At 51.7% G+C, this 20,701-nt stretch overlaps 1 long non-coding RNA gene across 1 annotated transcript in view; it reads left to right on the top strand.

Annotated features, from left to right (window-relative positions):
- Positions 1–11,714: 11,714 nt before the first annotated feature.
- The window catches only part of LOC148135230 (uncharacterized), a 114,711-nt gene continuing 105,724 nt past the window's right edge, over positions 11,715–20,701 (top strand). The window contains exon 1 of the long non-coding RNA XR_015755563.1: positions 11,715–11,930. This is a non-coding gene — a long non-coding RNA (uncharacterized LOC148135230). The remainder of the gene's footprint in view (positions 11,931–20,701) is intronic.

Below are 20,701 nucleotides of genomic sequence, written 5' to 3'. Positions count from 1 at the left end.
GGGTCAGCCTGGGGGCAGTGTGTGGATGGTACTGAGGGTGAGGCTGGGAGCGGTGTGTGAATGGCATTCAGGGTCAGTCTGGCGGTGGTGTGTGGGTGGCAGTGAGGGTCAGCCTGGGGGCAGTGTGTGGATGGTACTGAGGGTGAGGCTGGGAGCGGTGTGTGAATGGCATTGAGGGTCAGTCTGGGGGTGGTATGAGGGCAGCAGTGAGGGCCAGGCTGGGGGTGGTATGTGGGCAGCAGTGAGGGCCAGGCTGGGGGTGGTATGAGGGCAGCAGTGAGTGTCAGGTTGAGGGCAGTGTTGGACAGCAGTGAGGGTCAGGACGGGGGCGGTGTGTGGGCGTCAGTGAGGGCATGGTTGGGGCTGTGTGTGGACGGTGCTGAGGGTCAGGCTAGGGGCGGTGTGAGGGTGGCAGTGAGGGTCAGGCGGGGGCGGTGTTGGACGGCGGTGAGGGTCAGGCTGGGGGCGGTGTGTGGGCTGCAGTGAGGGTCAGGCTGGGGGTGGTGTTGAACGGCGGTGAGGGTCAGGCTGGGGGCAATGGTGGACGGCGGTGAGGAACAGGCTGGGGGCAGTAAGGTCAGGCTTGGGGTGGTAAGGTCTGGCTGGGGGCGGTGAGGGTCCAGCTGGGGGCAGTGAGTCGAGGGCGGTGAGGGTCAGGCTGGGTGTAGCGTGTGGATGGTGGTGAGGGTCAGGCTGGGGGCGGTGTGTGGACGGTGGTAAGGGTCAGGCTGGGGGCGGTGTGTGCACGGCAGTGAGGGACAGGCTGCGGTGGTGTGTGGACAGCATTGAGGTTCAGACTGGGGGTGGAGTGTCAGCGGTGGTGAGTGTCAGGCTGGGGGCAGGGTGTGGACGGTGGTGAGGGTCAGGCTGTGGCTAGTGTGTGGAGGGTGGTGAGTGTCAGGTTGGGGTGGTGTGTGGAGGGCGCTGAGAGTCAGGCTGAGGGCAGTGTGTGGATGGTGGTGAGAGTCAGGTTGTTGGCAGTGTGTGGATGGCGCTTAGGGTCAGGATGGGGTGGTTTGTGGGTAGCAGTAAGGGTCAGGCTGAGTGCGGTGTGTGGGCATCAGTGAGGGCCAGCCTGGGGACGGTCTTTGGAAGGTGGTGAGAGTCAGGCTAGGGGCGGTGTATGGATGGCGCTGAGGGTCAGTCTTGGGGGCATTGTATGGGCGGCAGTGAAGATCAGTCTGGGGCGGTGTGTGGATGGCAGTAAGGGTCAGGCTGGGTCGGTGTGTGGATGGCAGTGAGGGTGAGGCTGGGGGTGGTGTGTGGATGCTGGTGAAGGTCAGGCTGGGGCGATGTGTGGATGGCGGCGAAGGTCAGGTTGGGGGCGGTGTGTGGACGGTAGTGAGGGTCAGGCTGGGGGCAGTGTGGATTCTGGTGAGAGTCAGACTGGGGTGGTATGCAGACAGTGGACGGTGGTAAGGGTCAGGCTGGGTCGGTGTGTGGATGGCAGTGAGGGTCAGGCTGGGGGTGGTGTGTGGATGCTGGTGAAGGTCAGGTTAGGGACGACGTGTGGACGGCAGAGAGGTTCAGGTTGGGGGCGGTGTGTGGACGGTGGTGAGGGTCAGGCTGGGGGCAATGTGGATTCTGGTGAGAGTCAGACTGGGGTGGTGCACGGATGGTGGTAAGGGTCAGGCTGGGTCGGTGTGTGGATGGCAGTGAGGGTCAGGCTGGGTCGGTGTGTGGATGGCAGTGAGGGTCAGGCTGGGGGTGGTGTGTGGATGCCGGTGAAGGTCAGGCTGGGGGCGATGTGTGGACAGCGGAGAAGGTCAGGTTGAGGGTAGTGTGTGGACGGCAGTGTGGGTCAGGCTGGGGGCAATGTGGATTCCGGTGAGAGTGAGACTGGGGTGGTGTGCGGATGCTGGTGATGGTTAGGCGGGGGCGCGGTGAGTGTCAGGGTGTGGCACAATGTGTGGGCAGCATTGAGGGTCAGGCTGGGAGTGGTGTTGGATGATGGTGAGTGTCAGGCTGAGGGCGGTGAGTGGACGGTGGTGAGTGTCAGGCTGTGGGGCAATGTGTGTGTGGCAGTAAGGGTCAGGCTGGAGGCGGAATGTGGTTAGCAGTGAGTGTCAGCCTGGGAGCGGTGTTGGACGACGATGAGGGTCAGGCTGGGATTGGTGTGTGGGCGGCAGTGAGGGTCAAGCTGGGGCAGTGTGTGTGCGGCAGTGTGGGTCAAGCTGGGGGAGGTATTGGACAGCAATGAGGGTCAGGCTGGTGATGGTATGTGGGTGGCAGTGAGGGTCAGGTTGGGGGCGGTGTGTGGGAGGCAGTGAGGGTCAGGCTGGGGGTGGTGTTGCACGGCGGTAGGGGTCAGGCTGGGGGCCGTGTGTGAGTGGGCAATCGTGCTGTGTGCTGCTGCAGTCTCCTGAATGGGGAGCAGACTTTGAAAACTCCGAGCCCCAGAGGAAAGGCATTTAATCGATTCACCGAATCATTGATTGTCCGAATGAATTAGTGCCCACCCAACTCGTTCACATAATTGAGATTCGTCTGTCGGTGGGAACATGATTTGGAAGGGTTTAGAGGGATATGGGCCAGATGCTGGCAGGTGGGACTAGAATGGGTTGGGATACCTGGTCAGCATGGACGGGTTGGCCCGAAGGGTCTGTTTCTGTGCTGTATATCTCTTTGACTCTATGACCTTCCAGCCAATTTTGTATCCAAATCTCCCCATCTCCTTGTATTCTATGGTGATGGACTTGCTAACCCGTCTGTTATGTGGACCCTTGCTGAACGTGTTTCTGAAATCCAAGTTAGTGATTTCCATGCACAAAACCATGCTGACTATCCCTAATCATTCTTGTCTTTCCAATTACATGTACAGCCTACCCCTTATAAGCCCTTCCAAAACTTGCCTTCTACTGACTACAGCCTCACCGGTCTATAGTTTGCTGAATTTTCCTTACCGCCTTTCTCAAATAAGGGCACCAGTCTTCCAGGATTTGGAGGGATATGGGCCGGGTGCTGGCAGGTGGGACTAGATTGGGTTAGGATATCTGGTCGGAGGAGAAAGTGAGGTCTGCAGATGCTGCAGATCAGAGCTGAAAATGTTTTGCTGGAAAAGCGCAGCAGGTCAGGCAGCATCCAGGGAACAGGAGAATCGATGTTTCGGGCATAAGCCCGAAGAAGGGCTTATGCCCGAAACGTCGATTCTCCTGTTCCCTGAATGCTGCCTGACCTGCTGCGCTTTTCCAGCAACACATTTTCAGCTTAGGTTTCTCGTCAGCATGGATGGGTTGGATGGAAAGGTCTGTTTCCATGTTGTACATCTCAATGGCTCTGACTCTAAATGGCCAGTTTCCACACCACAGTGACTCTACGGGAAACCCATTTGGACAGGTGCCTCATAGGAAATGTTTGGATACATGTGGACCAAGGTGAGGCAGGTGAGATTACCTCAGTTTGGAATTATGTTTGACATGGATTGATTGGATCACAGGGTCTGTTTCCATGCTACATAACATTACGACTCTAATTCTTGCTATCTCTGCATCCCTCCCTCTTCACATCTCTCCCTATCTCTGTCACCTCACCCAGCCTCACAACTCTTCCTTATCTTCCAAGTTTGTGAGAAGATTTGTAGCTCGGGTGATCGTTGTTGTGGTTCTGTTCGCCAAGCTGGGAATTTGTGTTGCAGATGTTTTGTCCCCTGTCTAGGTGACATCCTCAGGGCTTGGGAGCCTCCTGTGAAGCCCTTCTGTGATGTTTCCTCCGACATTTATAGTGGTTCAGGAACTGACAACCGGAAGCGGCAGAGACAGGCCACTATAAATGCCGGAGGGAAAATCACAGAAGCGCTTCACAGGAGGCTTCCAAGCACTGAGGATGTACCTAGACAGGGGATGAAACGTCTGCAAGACAAATTTCGAGCTCGGTGAACATCTTCCTTATCTCTAATAATTCCTCTCCAGCCTCAGACCCCTCCCTAACTCTAATCCCCTCCAGTCTCTAAAAGCTGTGCTATATGTGCCTTTCTTTGATTCCAGCCTTGAGGATATCCCATTTTTATTTCTCACTTGATGATGGCTCTTTCAGATTCCTGCATCGAGCTCCAGAATTTCCTCCTAAACCGCTCCATCTTACTTTCCTCCCAAACACATTGACCAATCATGTGTCATCTATTCTACTATCATTTTTTCTGACCTGGTTTCAAAGGTGGCCGGTCATATTCCTATATTAAGTTTGTTGAGGTTTACAGCAAAGAAAAAGGCTCTGTGGGCCATTGAGTCTGTGCCAGTAAAGAAAACTATAACCAAACTATCCTGATCCATTTTCCAATACACTGTCATTCGCACCATCTGTCTTGGTATCACAGTGTGCACCGAAATGTGTCTTAAATTCTGTTGGGAATTATGTGTCTCCCACACTCACAGACCCAGGTTTAGTGCAACTGGTGCTCGATGATGGCGTCACCCACAGGAACACAGAGCAGCTGGGTCTGTGCAAACCAGAGATCACCCACACATTGGGAAGGATGGCAGGGTCCCTGAGAGGAGGCACAGGGGATTTATCAGGATGGTTCAAGGAATGGGGGATTGTAGCAGCATGTTTTGGATATTATTTTACATTATTCATTGGTATGATATAGTTGTTGCTGATACATTGGGTAGATAATATCGATATACAATAGATGGACTCTCCTTCCCAACCTCTCCCCTTGCCTGGGCTGGGGTAACCTTCAGGTGAAACCACCACCAGTCATCTCTCCCTAATGAGAGAGCAGCCCTATGGTCTGGTAGGACAATACTGACTTTGCCTCTACACAGTGATGTCACTGTACCTCGGGGGTGGGGAGAGGGAATGCTGAAGGTGGTGGATGGGACACCGCTCAGGCACAGTGCTTTGTCCTGGAGGATGTTCATGTTCTTTAACATTGCTGGGGGGGTGGGGTGCACTGATGTAGGTGAGTGGACACTGTTCCAACACAATCCTGATGTGTACCTTATAGAGAGCAAACAGACATTGGGGAATCAGGGATTTGGAGAAACTGAGATTGCTCTCCTTGTAGCAAAGGAAATTGAGGGGAGCTGTGACAGAGGGGTTTACAAAAGTTACCCGTTATAATAATAAACCTGACACCCATCAGCTCATTATACAAGGATTACAGGACACATTGACGGTGTGGGGAGAACTATTGAGAGAATGGGATGATTGAAAGGAGAACTTTTATGCAGTAAATGTGATTGAGCTGGAACACAATGTTCACGCACAATGTGAATATCCAGGTCCTGATGAATTGAGTAAGAGTTTGGCGTTACAGTTACTGAGATTACCATCTGAATACCCACCTGTAGTATCCTGTAATACAAGTTTATAAAATCCATCACTGTCAGTTCAGGTTAGAAACTCACACCATCCCCTCCTCCTGGCCCAGGATAACTGGACACATTACCCCTTGTGGAGGTCAGCAGTTAGTTCAGGGGGAAATCTATGTGGGTTTCTAGTAGTTTCCACCCTGGGACTTCATGTGACTGAACAGGGCAGATCTTTCATAGATGGGACAGAATGATCCAAGAGTCAGTGAGATGTGGAGAGCAGGATTTCCTTCCTTTTCTTTCCTTCCGTGCTGTCGCTGTGCCTCATCAATAAGACATGGGGAGTGAAAGGCTCATGCAGCTCGATGGGCAAGTTGTCTCCATTCTGACCAATGGGCAGCAAGCTCCTCCCTGTCATCCCATAGAGTCTCACGGAAAACAGAGCAACACTGCACGCTTCCACTGCCCAGGATTCCCAGTAAACGGTTAGAAGAATTGGGGGGTGGGGATATCTGTCAGAAAAGGCATAACTGTAAAGGTCTAAGAGGATTGTGAAGTGAGAGAGGTGCACAGGAGAAGGGGGCAACAAGTTGCCAGATGGAGTATAATTTGGGAAAATGGGAAGTTGGTCATTTTGGAGGGGATAATAAAAGAACAGAGTGCTATTTAAATGGTGGAAACTGTAGAAAGCTGCACCACAAAGGGACCAGGGGGTAATTGTGCAGGAAACACAGAAAGCAGCAGATTCTGGGTCAGTCACGGAATCAAGGGTTCGGCTTCAGATTCGTCAAGTTTAAGGCAACACCGACACGGGTCAGGGGTTTCTGTAGCAATGGAGCTGGGGTGAGGGGGAGACAAGGAACGTTTAACAGAATGGAATTCCTGGTGTTTGTGATTGTGTGGATGTCTGATCAGAAGGTCACCTTGGGGTCAGATAGAACAGCAATATTGTGAAGAATGTAGTGTACCTCAGATATTTCCCAGTGGGAGGGAGGGGCTCAGCAGTAAGGGAAAGGTATTTGTAATAGCAACTGAAGGCAATGGTTCTAACCATTACAATGTTTCACTGGAGAAAATTGCAGCTAACCGAGTAGTGGGAGCGTGGTAAGCAGTTTGATAACTGAGTAACAGTGGAGCAATGGAGAGGGATGATGGGGAGAGGGACTTGGGCAGTGTCAGTTTACATGTGGAACCTAACACAGTGCTTTTGGACAATGTCACCTCCTGGCAGTATGTAGGTGAGAAAAAGGAGGGTCCAAGGATAGATCCTTAGATTCCCTACAGTGTGGAAACAGTCCCTTCGTCCCAACACGTCTACACCGACCCTCTGAAGAGGAACCCATCCAGACCCATTCCCCTACGTTTACCACTGATTGATGCACCTAACACTACAGGCACTTTAGCATGGCCATTTCACCTAACCTGCACATCTTTGGACTGTGGGAAGAAACCGCAGCACCCGGAGGAAACCCACGCAGACACTGGGAGAAAGTGCAAACTCCACACAGACAGTCGCCCGAGTCTGGAATCGAACCTGAGTCCCTGATGCTGTGAGGCAGCAGTGCTCACCATTGAGCCACCGTGCTGGCCAACCCTTGAGGGACAACACATGCAATGAATTCAGAAAGGAAATCAGAGAGGGTATCACAGCTACAGAAGTCACCATTGTCGAGGAGGGTCTGCCTACTGAGTCAGTATTGGTGGAAATTAGAAACAGTAAGGGAGCAGTCACCTCATTAGGGGTTTACTACAGGCGCCCCCCCCCCCCACCCAACAACAGCAGGGAGGTTGCAGAAAGCATAGGTCAGCAGATTTTGGTAAAGAGTGAATGTAATAGGGTTGTTGTAATGGGTGACTTTAACTTTCTCAATATAGATGGGAACCTCCTTCGAGCAGATGGTTTTGTAAGGTGTGTTCAGGAGGGTTTCCTAACTCAGCACCTTGGCCGACGAGGGGAGAGGCCATTTTGATTTTGGTGCTCAGCAATGAGCTGGGACAGGTGTCAGATCTTGTGGTGGGAGAGCATTTTGGTGATAGTGACCACAACTGCCTCACATTCTATACAGCCATGGAGAAGGAGAGATGCAGGCACAATGGGAGGATATTTAATTGGGGAAAAGGAAACTATGATGCTATCAGACGTGAGTTGAGAACCATGGACTGGGAGCAATTATTCCATGGAAAGGCCACGACAGACATGTGGAGACGGTTTAAGGAACAGTTGTTGCGAGTGATGCATAAATATGTCCCTCTGAGACAGGCAAGAAGGGGTAAGATAAAGGAACCATGGATGTCGAGAGCGGAGGAGCTTCTTTTCGAAAGAAAGAAGGCAGCTGACGTAAGGTGGAGGAAGGAAGGGTCTTGGTCAGCTCTAGAGGATTACAGGCAGGCGAGGAAGGAGCTCATAAATGGCCTGAGGAGAGCCAGGAGGGGGCAGGAAAAAGGCTTGACAGGAAGGATTAGGGAGAATCCAAAGACATTTTACACGGATGTGAGGAGTAAGACAATGATCAAAGAAAGAGTAGGGCCGCTCAGGGATCGCATAGGGAACTTGTGTGTAGAGTCTGAGGAGGCAGGGGAACCCCCGAAATTAGTTTTTTGCTTCTGTCGTTACTAAAGAAAAGGACCTTGTAGTGAATGAAACCATTGAGGAGCAGGTAAGCATGCTGGAACAGATAGAGATTGAGGAAGCTGATGTGCTGAACAATTCGACAAACATTAAGATTGACAAGTCGCCAGGGCCAGACCAGATTTGTCCTCAGCTGCTTTGGGAAGTGAGAAATGTGATTGCTTCGCTGCTTGCGAAGATCCTTACATCCTCGCTCTCCACTGGAGTCGTACCTGAGGACTGGAGGGAGGCAAATATAATTCCTCTCTTCAAGAAAGGAAATAGGGAAATCCCCGGCAATTACAGACCAGACACTCTCACGTCTGTCGTCTGTAAGGTGTTAGAAAGGATTCTAAGGGACAGGATTTATGACCATCTGGAAGAGCATGGCTTGATTTAATGTAATCAATACGGCTTTGTGAGGGGCAGGTCATGCCTCACAAACCTTACTGCGTTCTTTGAGGATGTTACTAGGCAAGTTGATGAGGGTCGAGCTGTGGATGTGGTGTATATGGACTTCAGTAAGGCATTTGATAAGGTTCCCCATGGTAGGTTCATTCAGAAGGTCAGGAGGAATGGGATACCGGGAAACTGAGCTGTCTGGATACAGAATTGGCTGGCCAACAGAAGACAGCGAGTGGTAGTAGAAGGAAAATATTCTGCCTGGAAGTCAGTGGTGACTGGTGTTCCACAGGGTTCTGTCCTAGGGCCTCTACTGTTTGTAATTTTTATTAATGACTTGGATGAGCTGATTGAAAGATGGGTCAGCAAGTTTGCAGACAACACAAAGGTTGGAGTGTCGTTGACAGTATGGAGGGCTGTTGTTGGCTGCAGCGGGACATTGACAGGATGCAGAGATGGGCTGAGAGGTGGCAGATGGAGTTCAACCTGAATAAATGGAGGTGATGCATTTTGGAAGGTCAAATTTGAAAACTGAGTACAGGATTAAAGATAGGATTCTTGGCAGTGTGACGGAACAGAGGGATCTTGGTGTGCAGGTACATAGATCCCTTAAAATGGCTACCCAAGTGGACAGGGATGTTAAGAAAGCATATGGTGTTTTGGCTTTCATTTACAGGAGGATTGTGTTTAAGAGCCACGAGATCTTGATGCAGCTCTATAAAACTTTGGTGAGAACGCACTTGGAATACTGTGTTCAGTTCTGGTCGCCCTATTATAGGAAAGATTGGATGCTATGGAGAGGGTTCAGAGGAGGTTTACCAGGATGCTGCCTGGAATGGAGGCTTATCTAACAAAGAGAGATTGACTGAGCTCGGACTTCTTTCAGTGGAAAAAAGAAGGAAGACAGGGGACCTAACAGAGGTATACAAGATAATGAGAGACATAGATAGAGTTGATACCCAGACACTTTTTTCCCAGGGCAGAAATTGTTAACACGAGAGGTCATAGTTTTAAGCTGTTTGGAGGAAAGTATAGAGGGGATGTCAGAGGCGGGTTCTTTAAGCAGAGAGTTGTGAGAGCATGGAATGCGTTGCCAGCAGCAGTTGTGGAAGCGAGGTCATTGGGGATATTTAAGTGACTGCTGGACATGCATATGGTCACAGACATTTGAGGGTTCATACTTTAGGTTTCCCTTACATGAGGATCGATGCTCGGCACAGCATCAAGGGCTGAAGGGCCTGTTCTGTGCTGTACTGTTCGATGTCCTATGTTCTATGTTCTATGAAGTGTATCTGTACCTTTCGACCATCTGCACCCTGGACTGACAGATAGTGCTCCCTCAATACCTTAGAAACCATCCCCTCAGTATGTTTATCCCCAAAGCACCTCGGCAGAACATTCATGCCCTCAACACCTCAGAAAGCAAACCTGTTGCCCCCTTGGACCGTGTTCATCCCCAAACCTGTTCTCACTGTGATGACCCACAGCCACCTCCAAGATTGGAGCCCAGGGCACAGAACATTATTTGAGTCTCTGGATTGATCATACAATCCCTAAGATGTGGAAGCAGGTCATTCGGCCTATCAGGTTCACACTGACCCTCGGCAGAGCATCACACCCTACCCCTTCTATCCCCGGATCCCTTCATTTCCTCTGGCTAACCCACCCAGCCTGCACATCTTTGGACAGTGGGTGGGAACTGGAGCACCCGGAGGCTGACACGGGGAGAATGTGCCAACTCCACACAGACAGTCGCCCGAGGCTGGAATCGAACCCGGGTGGGGTGAGGCAACACTGAGCCCCCCGTGACCATCCCACCATCTCCTCCCCGTTGATGACCGTTTGATGTCTGTACCCGGGGAGTATCGAACTTGTCTAGCGTTTATTTAAGAAAGACTAGGGACAAGGGCAATGCCTCCACAAGCTCAAGATGCTTGGTCCCCCTCGAAAAAATATTTATATCAATTTCAAAAAGATACTTTATTCACAAAAAACTTTACGTACAAACATAGTCACTAAAGTTCGGTTCTGTACAGTCTTTACAAGAAGTCTTTGCAATTACATATATACTCCCCTTGGCTGATTAACTGAAATGTTAGGTCTGAGCTGTTTCTTCTGAGTTGAAACTTTATTGCTGGAACAGCACAGCAGGTCAGGCAGCATCCAGGGAACAGGAGATTCGACGTTTCGGGCACAGGCCCTTCTTCAGGAATGAGCAGAGAGTGTTCAGCAGGAGAAGATAAAAGGTAGGGAGGAGGGATTTGGAGGAGGGGCGTTGGAAATGTGATAGGTGGAAAGAGGTCAAGGTGAGGGTGATAGGTCGGAGTAGGATGGAGGCGGAGAGGTCAAGAAGAAGACTGCAGGTCAGGAAGGCGGTGCTGGGCTGGAGGGATCCGGCTGAGACAAGGTGGGGGGAGGGGGGATGAAGAAACTGGTGAAGTCCAAGTTCATCCCCTGCGGTTGGAGGGTTCCCAGTCGGAAGATAAGACGCTCCTCCTCCGACCGTCGCGTTGTTGTGGTTTGGCGGTGGATGAGTCCAATGACCTGCATATCCTCGGTGGAGTGGGAGGGGGAGTTGAAATGCTGTGCTACAGGTTGGTTGGGTTGGTTCATCCGGGTGGCCCAGAGGTGCTCCCTGAATCGCTCCGCAAGTAGGCGGCCTGTTTCCCCAATATAGAGGAGGCCACACCGGCTGCAGCGGATGCAGTAGATGATGTGGGTGGAGGTGCAGGTGAATCTGTGGCGGATATGGAAGTTTCCTTTGGGGCCTTGGAGAGAAGTGAGGGGGGAGGTGTGGGCGCAAGTGTTGCACCTCCTGCGGTTGCAAGGGAAGGTGCCGGGAGTGGAGGTTAGGTCGGTGGGGGGTGTGGATCTGACAAGGGAGTCGCGGAGGGAGTGGTCTCTACGGAAAGCTGATAGGGGAGGGGAGGGAAATATATCCTTGGTGCTGGGGTCTGTTTGGAGGTGGCGGAAGTGACGGCGGATGATGCGCTGTACATGGAGATTGGTGGGGTGGTAGGTGAGGACCAGTGGGGTTCTGTCCTGGTGGCGGATGGAGGGGCGGGGCTCAAGGGCGGAGGAGCGGGAAGTGGAGGAGATGCGGTGGAGGGCACCGTCGACCACGTCGGGGGGGGGGGGAAATTGCGGTCCTTGAAGAAGGAGGCCATCTGTGTTGTACGTATTTTGAACTGGTCCTCCTGGGAGCAGATGCGGCGGAGACGAAGGAATTGGGAGAATGGGATGGCGCTTTTACAGGGGGCAGGATGGGAGGAGGTGTAGTCCAGGTAGCTGTGGGAGTCGGTTGGTTTGTAGTAGTTGGTTTGAATTAACATCACAAAGTTACATTGAGAAGGATCTTTGTGAAGTGCCTGTGCTCTGTATCTGTTCTCCCATGTACCCCGCCCTCCGAATACAATACCTTACAAAGACTTAAACCTGTTTGTCAACTTTCAGTAGAAGCAGCCTCAGGGCATTGAACACAGACTGAATTACTCAGTGACGCTTGGATCAGGTCAAATTCTCAATCAAACAGATGGCTGGGGATATTCAGCAGAATTCACCAGGTAGCATCGGTGAAGAGAGAGAGGAACAATTCGCATTTCAAGTGACCCTTCCTCAAAACGGTCTGTTCTGATGGAACCTTCCCGCAGAAATCACTGGATTGAAAGGTGAACTCTGTCTGTCTCTTTCTCCCTCTCCCTTCAGAGATGCTGCCGGACATGCTAAGTTGCTTCAGCAATCTCTGTATTGATGTTTCAGGTCTCCAGGGCGTCCGTCCAGATTGATTTTAGTGTTGAATTCTCAAGAATGCTCTAGAAAAGGGATTGAATCCCTCTGCTACAAAGGGGGGTCAGTTACCACAGCTAACAGGTTCGTGATGCCAACATTGTTGGCTCAATCTCTATCATGTCTGAAATTACCATGAAGGCCCCAGCTTCTCAACATCGCCCCTCACCTGAGGAGTGTGACCCACCAGGCCTCTCTCTCTGACAAGACAGCAGCTCTCGGGTCCACCTGGTCCATACTAACTTCCCAACTTTAAAAGGGCACTCCAGTAAGAGAGCTCTTTACATGGTTCAGGTCAAAATCCTGGAGCTCCCTCCCTAACATCACTGTGGGACACCCAAGGACTGCAGCAGGAGAGTACAGCTCACCCCACCTACCAGGCAACTATTAGAGGGTGTGGGAATGACATACAAGCCACATGTGAAAATAAGTTTTATAACAGGGTCACGGTGGATGGTCACTAACTCTGTTTCTTTCCCTGTGTTGACATCAGCGTAATGAAGGAGCTCAGGGTGGGTTGAAAATGACAATGATAGCCTTTCGTAGGTTGGTGTTTATTAGAGTATGTATCGACAGTATGAATGTTTGAGCACTTATTCAAGGGCATGCAGGTAGCTGCCAGAGGAAGTGATGGGGGCTGGTACAATTGTGACATTTAAAAGGCATCAGGATGAGTATGTGAATAGGAAGGGTTTAGAGGGATATCAGCCAAGTGCTAGCTAATGGAATGAAATGAGATGAGAATATCTGGTTGGTTAGGACGAGTTGGACAGAAGGGGCTGTTTCCAAGCTGTGCACCTCTGTGACTCTGTGCCTCTGAATAGGCTATAACAGAGAGTTTCAGACAGGGTTTGGTTTGTGTGTCTCTCTCATGCTTCCTCAGAATCTGCAGACCCAATGTCTCCAAATTTCCACAAGACTCGATGAAATAGAAAAAAAGAGAGTCAATACTGAGGGAGTGCTGCACTGTCAAAGGGACAGTACTGAGGGAGTGCTGCACTGTCAGAGGGTCAGTACTGAGGGAGTGCTGCACTGTCAGAGGGTCAGTACTGAGGGAGTGCTGCACTGTCAGAGGGTCAGTACTGAGGGAGTGCTGCACTGTCAGAGGGTCAGTACTGAGGGAGTGCTGCACTGTCAGAGGGTCAGTACTGAGGGAGTGCTGCACTGTCAGAGGGTCAGTACTGAGGGAGTGCTGCATTGTCAGAGGGTCAGTGCTGAGGGAGTGCTGCACTGTCAGATGGTCAGTACTGAGGGAGTGCTGCACTGTCAGAGGGTCAGTACTGAGGGAGTGCTGCACTGTCAGAGGGTCAGTACTGAGGGAGTGCTGCACTGTCAAAGGGTCAGTACTGAGGGAGTGCTGCACTGTCAGAGGATCAACACTGAGGGAGTGCTGCACTGTCAGAGGGTCAGTACTGAGGGAGTGCTGCACTGTCAGAGGGTCAGTACTGAGGGAGTGCTGCACTGTCAGAGGATCAACACTGAGGGAGTGCTGCACTGTCGGAGGGTCAGTACTGAGGGAGTGCTGTATTGTCAGAGGGTCAGTACGGAGGGAGTGCTGCACTGTCAGAGGATCAACACTGAGGGAGTGCTGCACTGTCGGAGGGTCAGTACTGAGGGAGTGCAGCACTGTCAGATGGTCAGTACTGAGGGAGTGCTGCACTGTCAGAGGGTCAGTACTGAGGGAGTGCTGCACTGTCAGAGGGTCAGTACTGAGGGAGTGCTGCACTGTCGGAGGGTCAGTACTGAGGGAGTGCTGCACTGTCAGAGGGTCAGTACTGAGGGAGTGCTGCACTGTCAGAGGGTCAACACTGAGGGAGTGCTGCACTGTCGGAGGATCAGTACTGAGGGAGTGCTGCATTGTCAGAGGGTTAGTACTGAGGGAGTGTCACACTGTCAGAGGGTCAGTACTGAGGGAGTGCTGCACTGTCAGTGGGTCAGTGCTGAGGGAATCCTGCACTGTCAGAGGGTCAGTACTGAGGGAGTGCTGCACAGTCAGAGGGTCAGTACTGAGGGAGTGCAGCACTGTCAGAGGGTTAGTACTGAGGGAGTGTCACACTGTCAGAGGGTCAGTACTGAGGGAGTGCTGTACTGTCAGAGGGTCAGTACTGAGGGAGTGCTGCACTGTCAGAGGGTCAGTACTGAGGGAGTGCTGCACTGTCAGAGGGTCAGTACTGAGGGAGTGCTCCATTGTCAGAGGGTAAGAACTGAGGGAGTGCTGCACTGTCAGAGGGTCAGTGCTGAGGGAATCCTGCACTGTCAGAGGGTCAGGACTCACGGATTGCTGCACTGTCAGAGGGTCAGTACTGAGGGAGTGCTGCACTGTCAGAGGGTTAGTACTGAGGGAGTGTCACACTGTCAGAGGGTCAGTACTGAGGGAGTGCTGTACTGTCAGAGGGTCAGTACTGAGGGAGTGCTGCACTGTCAGAGGGTCAGAACTGAGGGAATGCTGCACTGTCAGAGGTTCAGTACTGAGGGAGTGCTGCATTGTCAGAGGGTCAGTACGGAGGGAGTGCTGCACTGTCAGAGGGTCAGTACTGAGGGAGTGCTGCAGTGTCAGAGGGTCAGAACTGAGGGAGTGCTGCACTGTCAGAGGGTTAGTACTGAGGGAGTGCTGCACTGTCAGAGGGAGTGCTGCACTGTCAGAGGGTCAGCACTGAGGGAATCCTGCACTGTCAGAGGGTCAGGACTCACGGATTGCTGCACTGTCAGAGGGTCAGTACTGAGGGAGTGCTGCACTGTCAGAGGGTTAGTACTGAGGGAGTGTCACACTGTCAGAGGGTCAGTACTGAGGGAGTGCTGTACTGTCAGAGGGTCAGTACTGAGGGAATGCTGCACTGTCAGAGGTTCAGTACTGAGGGAGTGCTGCATTGTCAGAGGGTCAGTACGGAGGGAGTGCTGCACTGTCAGAGGGTCAGTACTGAGGGAGTGCTGCAGTGTCAGAGGGTCAGAACTGAGGGAGTGCTGCACTGTCAGAGGGTTAGTACTGAGGGAGTGCTGCACTGTCAGAGGGAGTGCTGCACTGTCAGAGGGTCAGCACTGAGGGAGTGCTGCACTGTCAGAGGGTCAGAACTGAGGGAGTGCTGCACTGTCAAATGTTCAGTACTGAGGGAGTGCTGCACTGTCAGAGGGTCAGTACTGAGGGAGTGCTGCACTATCGGAGGGTCAGTACTGAGGGAGTGCTGCACTGTCAGAGGGTCAGAACTGAGGGAGTGCTGCACTGTCAGAGGATTAGTACTGAGGGAGTGCTGCACTGTCAGAGGGAGTGCTGCACTGTCAGAGGGTCAGTACTGAGGGAGTGCTGCACTGTCAGAGGGTCAGTGCTGAGGGAGTGCTGCACTGTCAGAGGGTCAGTCATGAGGGAATGCTGCACTGTCAGAGGGTCAGTACTGAGGGAGTGCTGCACTATCAGAGGGTCAGTGCTGAGGGCATCCTGCACTGTCAGAGGGTCAGTACTGAGGGAGTGCTGCAAAGTCAAAGGGTCAGTACGGAGGGAGTGCAGCACTCTCAGATGGTCATTACTCACGGATTGCTGCACTATCAGAGGGTCAGTACTGAGGGAGTGCTGCACTGCCAGAGGGTTAGTATTGAGGGAATGTCACACTGTCAGAGGGTCAGTACTGAGGGAGTGCTGTACTGTCAGAGGATCAGTACTGAGGGAGTGCTGCACTGTCAGAGGGTCAGTACTAAGGGAGTGCTGCACTGTCAGAGGGTCAGTACTGAGGGAGTGCTGCATTGTCAGAGGGTCAGTACGGAGGGAGTGCTGCACTGTCAGAGGGTCAGTACGGAGGGAGTGCTGCAGTGTCAGAGTGTCAGAACTGAGGGAGTGCTGCACTGTCAGAGGGTTAGTACTGAGGGAGTGCTGCACTGTCAGAGGGAGTGCTGCACTGTCAGAGGGTCAGTACTGAGGGAGTGCTGCACTGTCAGAGGGTCAGAACTGAGGGAGTGCTGCACTGTCAAAGGGTCAGTACTGAGGGAGTGCTGCACTGTCAGAGGGTCAGTACTGAGGGAGTGCTGCACTGTCGGAGGGTCAGTACTGCGGGAGTGCTGCACTGTCAGAGGGTCAGAACTGAGGGAGTGCTGCACTGTCAGAGGATTAGTACTGAGGGAGTGCTGCACTGTCAGAGGGAGTGCTGCACTGTCAGATGGTCAGTACTGAGGGAGTGCTGCACAGTCAGAGGGTCAGTACTGAGGGAGTGCTGCACTGTCAGAGGGTCAGTACTGAGGGAATGCTGCACTGTCAGAGGATCAGTACTGAGGGAGTGCTGCACTGTCAGAGGGTCAGTACTGAGGGAGTGCTGCACTGTCAGAGGGTCAGTACTGAGGGAGTGCTGCACTGTCAGAGGGTCAGTACTGAGGGAATGCTGGACTGTCAGAGGGTCAGTACTGAGGGCGTGCTGCACTGTCAGATGGTCAGTACTGAGGGAGTGCTGCACTGTCAGAGGGTCAGTACTGAGGGAGTGCTGCACTGTCAGAGGATCAACACTGAGGGAGTGCTGCACTGTCGGAGGGTCAGTACTGAGGGAGTGCTGCATTGTCAGTGGGTCAGTACGGAGGGAGTGCTGCACTGTCAGAGGATCAACACTGAGGGAGTGCTGCACTGTCGGAGGGTCAGTACTGAGGGAGTGCTGCACTGTCAGATGGTCAGTACTGAGGGAGTGCTGCACTGTCAGAGGGTCAGTACTGAGGGAGTGCTGCACTGTCAGAGGATCAACACTGAGGGAGTGCTGCACTGTCGGAGGGTCAGTACTGAGGGAGTGCTGCACTGTCAGAGGGTCAGTACTGAGGGAGTGCTGCACTGTCAGAGGGTCAACACTGAGGGAGTGCTGCACTGTCGGAGGATCTGTACTGAGGGAGTGCTGCACTGTCAGAGGGTTAGTACTGAGGGAGTGCTGCACTGTCAGAGGGTCAGAACTGAGGGAGTGCTGCACTGTCAGAGCATTAGTACTGAGGGAGTGCTGCACTGTCAGAGGGAGTGCTGCACTGTCAGATGGTCAGTACTGAGGGAGTGCTGCACTGTCAGAGGGTCAGTACTGAGGGAGTGCTGCACTGTCAGAGGGTTAGTACTGGGGGAGTGTCACACTGTCAGCGGGTCAGTACTGAGGGAGTGCTGTACTGTCAGAGGGTCAGTACTGAGGGAGTGCTGCACTGTCAGAGGGTCAGTACTGAGGGAGTGCTGCATTGTCAGAGGGTCAGTACGGAGGGAGTGCTGCACTGTCAGAGGGTCAGTACGGAGGGAGTGCTGCAGTGTCAGAGGGTCAGAACTGAGGGAGTGCTGCACTGTCAGAGGGTTAGTACTGAGGGAGTGCTGCACTGTCAGAGGGAGTGCTGCACTGTCAGAGGGTCAGTACTGAGGGAGTGCTGCACTTCAGAGGGTCAGAACTGAGGGAGTGCTGCACTGTCAAAGGGTCAGTACTGAGGGAGTGCTGCACTGTCAGAGGGTCAGTACTGAGGGAGTGCTGCACTGTCGGAGGGTCAGTACTGAGGGAGTGCTGCACTGTCAGAGGGTCAGAACTGAGGGAGTGCTGCACAGTCAGAGGGTCAGTACTGAGGGAGTGCTGCACTGTCAGAGGGTCAGTACTGAGGGAATGCTGCACTGTCAGAGGGTCAGTACTGAGGGAGTGCTGCACTGTCAGAGGGTCAGTACTGAGGGAGCGCTGCACTATCAGAGGATCAGTCTGGGGGATACCTGCATTGTAAGAGAGTCAGTACTGAGTGCCACTCTATCAGATGAACTGAATGGCCTAATTTATGCTCCGATGTCTTGTTGTCTGAGAAGTACGTGTGGAATTGTTCAGTCCATTTCTGCCTCTGCTTCCTACAGACCCTGCTCAGTAATGATTCCCACGTCCAGGTTCCAGAGACTGTGTTCTAACAGACAGTCTTCATTTGGTTACCACCCTCTTTTCCCAGGGATCAAGTTTTCATTTCACGTGACTGACCTGCCAGCTCAAAGGGATATTTTCATGCTGCAGGGCTGAGGTTTATTCCTCAGCTTCTGTGTGCTCATCTGTTTTAAAAAAATTCTCAAGGTCAGGTTCGTAGGAGAGTAGTCTGACACAGAACAAACGACCAAGAGGCGAGTCTGCTAGAATATGGGCATTTTATTCCCCGCAGCGTCGCCACAACCAACGGGTCTGGCTTATACTCACTCTACATGTTACCGGAACTGGGAGCCGTCAGTTCTCGTAGAGCGGTTGCCAACAACCCACGCTCGGCGGTTAAACGTAACCCCGGAGCAGACTCACCGAACTGGAGACTTTTCCAGCTGATATACTCTTTTCCAGATATAAACATTCATGTGAACAGCAGAGCAAGGCTAAAAAACACATTCCATTCTGGTTACATACAGATAAGAAGATTCACACGGGGAGGTGTGTAATAAGATTCACACGGGACTAAGCAACACCTCCATTCCGGTTAGATTCACACATGTATTGGGACATAATTTTGAACCGTTTCACCACATCATCCCAAATGAATCTCACTGCCCCACACTCAGCACAGTCGTGTGTTCCTTATTTCTGAGCTTCCCAATGCTAATCCACATCCAGAATGACATCCCACACTCCTCCAAATCGTATCGCAGGCTATTTGCCTGGGAGCGAGGAGTGCTAAGAGAGGAAATAAAAATCTGACAGGACTTTACAGTGACATTAAGGGTGAATTGATAATGAGAGAAAGAGTTGGTTGTGGAACACAGTGAGAATTTGTGCATGGACCCAGAGGCTACAGTGAATGGATGCATTGTGTCAATGCTCATTGGGACAGGGACGGTATGAAATCGTGGAGATGCTCTGTGATACAATTAAATGTATTAGCATATATAGAGAGAGAGATGGTTCTGAGTGGTCTGGCCTTCTGACAAACCAGTAAATCTCCAAAGACAGTGGAAATGTATCTCGGTTTACCGAATGAGGTGATGGAGGAAGTAGCAGGGACACTTGCAAACATTTTCAAATCCCCTCTGGCCACAGGAGAGGTGCCGTCGGACTGACCATGTGGTCCTGTTATTCAAGAAGGAACGTGGGATTTACCAGGCAGCCATAGGCCAGTCAGGCTAATATCGTGGGTGGGACGTCTGTTGGAAGCAATTTTGGGAGATAGAATTAATCAGCATTTACAGGGACTGGAGTTCATGATGAACAGTCAGAATGGTTGTGTTAAGGGGAGCTCAGGTCTGACCAATGGGATTGCACTTTTTAAGGAGGTGACCAGCTGTGTAAATAAGGGCAATGCTTTCCTGTCGTCTGCTTGGAGGTCAGTAAGGCTTTTATCAGGATCCATACTGGAAACTGATAGTGAACATAAAAACTCAAGATCCAAGGAATTTGGCGCAGAATGCTGAGTGGCAGGAAGCAGACAGTGATGGCCCAGTTAGAAATCTCTGTCTGTTCATGTCTCACTGCTGGGGTCTTGCTGATGTGGTTGTTAGAAAAGATTTAGATTTGAATGGTGGAGGGTTAATCATTGTGTTCATGAATGATATGGGGATTGGTGGGGTGATAAATACTGAGGAGGATAGCCTTAGGTTACAGAAGGATGGAGATGGCCTTGTCAGATGGACCGATCAGTGACAACGGGTGAGGTGCCTGAAGATTGGAGGGTGATTAATGATGGGCCATTATTGAAGGAAGGCTGCAAGGAACAGCCATTGAACTATGGAGCTGTGAGCCTGATGGCAGTGGTGGGTAAGCTGTTGGAGGGCATTCTGAGAGACAACTTACATGTATTTGGAAAAGCAAGAATTGATTAGGGATGGTCAGCTGGGCTTTGTTTGTGGAAATAATGTGTCCAACTTGATAGAGCTTTTGAAGGGATGACCAAGGAGACAGATGAGAAAGTTTCACATGGGAGATTGCTTAGTAAAAGGTTAGATGAGATAGCATCCAAGGAGAGATGACAGCACGGTGCCTCAGTGGTTTGATTCTAACTCCCGGTGACTGTCTGTGTGGAGTTTACACATTCTCTCTGTATCTGTGCGGGTTCCTCAGGGTGATCCAGTTCCCTCCCACTGCCCAAAGCTGCCATGGGAAATGCTGCATTACAGGGATAGAGTAGAGGATGTGTGTCTGGGTGGGATGCTGTACAGACAGTCAGTGTGGAGCCAATGGACGGAATGGCTTGCTTCTACACTGTAGGAATTCTAAACTTAATCCAGAGAGACAAGTCATGTTCTGGGGACATGAGGAATTGAGGGAGCATTATCTGAGGTACTGAGGGAGCACTTTCTGAGGTATTGAGGGAGCACTTTCTGACGTACTGAGGAAGCACTAGCTGAGGTTCTGCATGAGTACTATCTGAGGTACTGAGGGAGCAATTTCTGAGGTACTGAGGGAGCACTATCTGAGGTACGAAGGGAGCACTTTCTGAGGTACTGAGTGAGCACTTTCTGAGGTACTGAGGGAAAACTATCTGAGGTACTGAGGGAGAACTATCTGAGGTACTGAGGGAGCACTTGCTAAGGTATTGAGGGAGCACTTTTTGAGGTAATGCGGGAGCACTTTCAGAGGTATTGAGGGAGCACTATCCGAGGCATTGAGGGAGAAATATCTGAGGTATTGAGGGAGCAATTTGAGAGGCATTGAGGGAGCACTATCTGAGTTATTGAGGGAGAACTATCTGGGGTATTTAGGGAGCACTTTCGGAGGTATTA

The sequence above is a fragment of the Chiloscyllium plagiosum genome, unplaced genomic scaffold, assembly GCF_037043375.1.
Source record: "Chiloscyllium plagiosum isolate Xiang-an unplaced genomic scaffold, Cpla_swu_hap1 HiC_scaffold_51, whole genome shotgun sequence".
Taxonomy (NCBI): Eukaryota; Metazoa; Chordata; class Chondrichthyes; order Orectolobiformes; family Hemiscylliidae; genus Chiloscyllium; species Chiloscyllium plagiosum.
The sequence above is the reverse complement of the archived record's forward strand: the minus strand, read 5'-3'. Positions and strand labels throughout refer to the sequence as shown.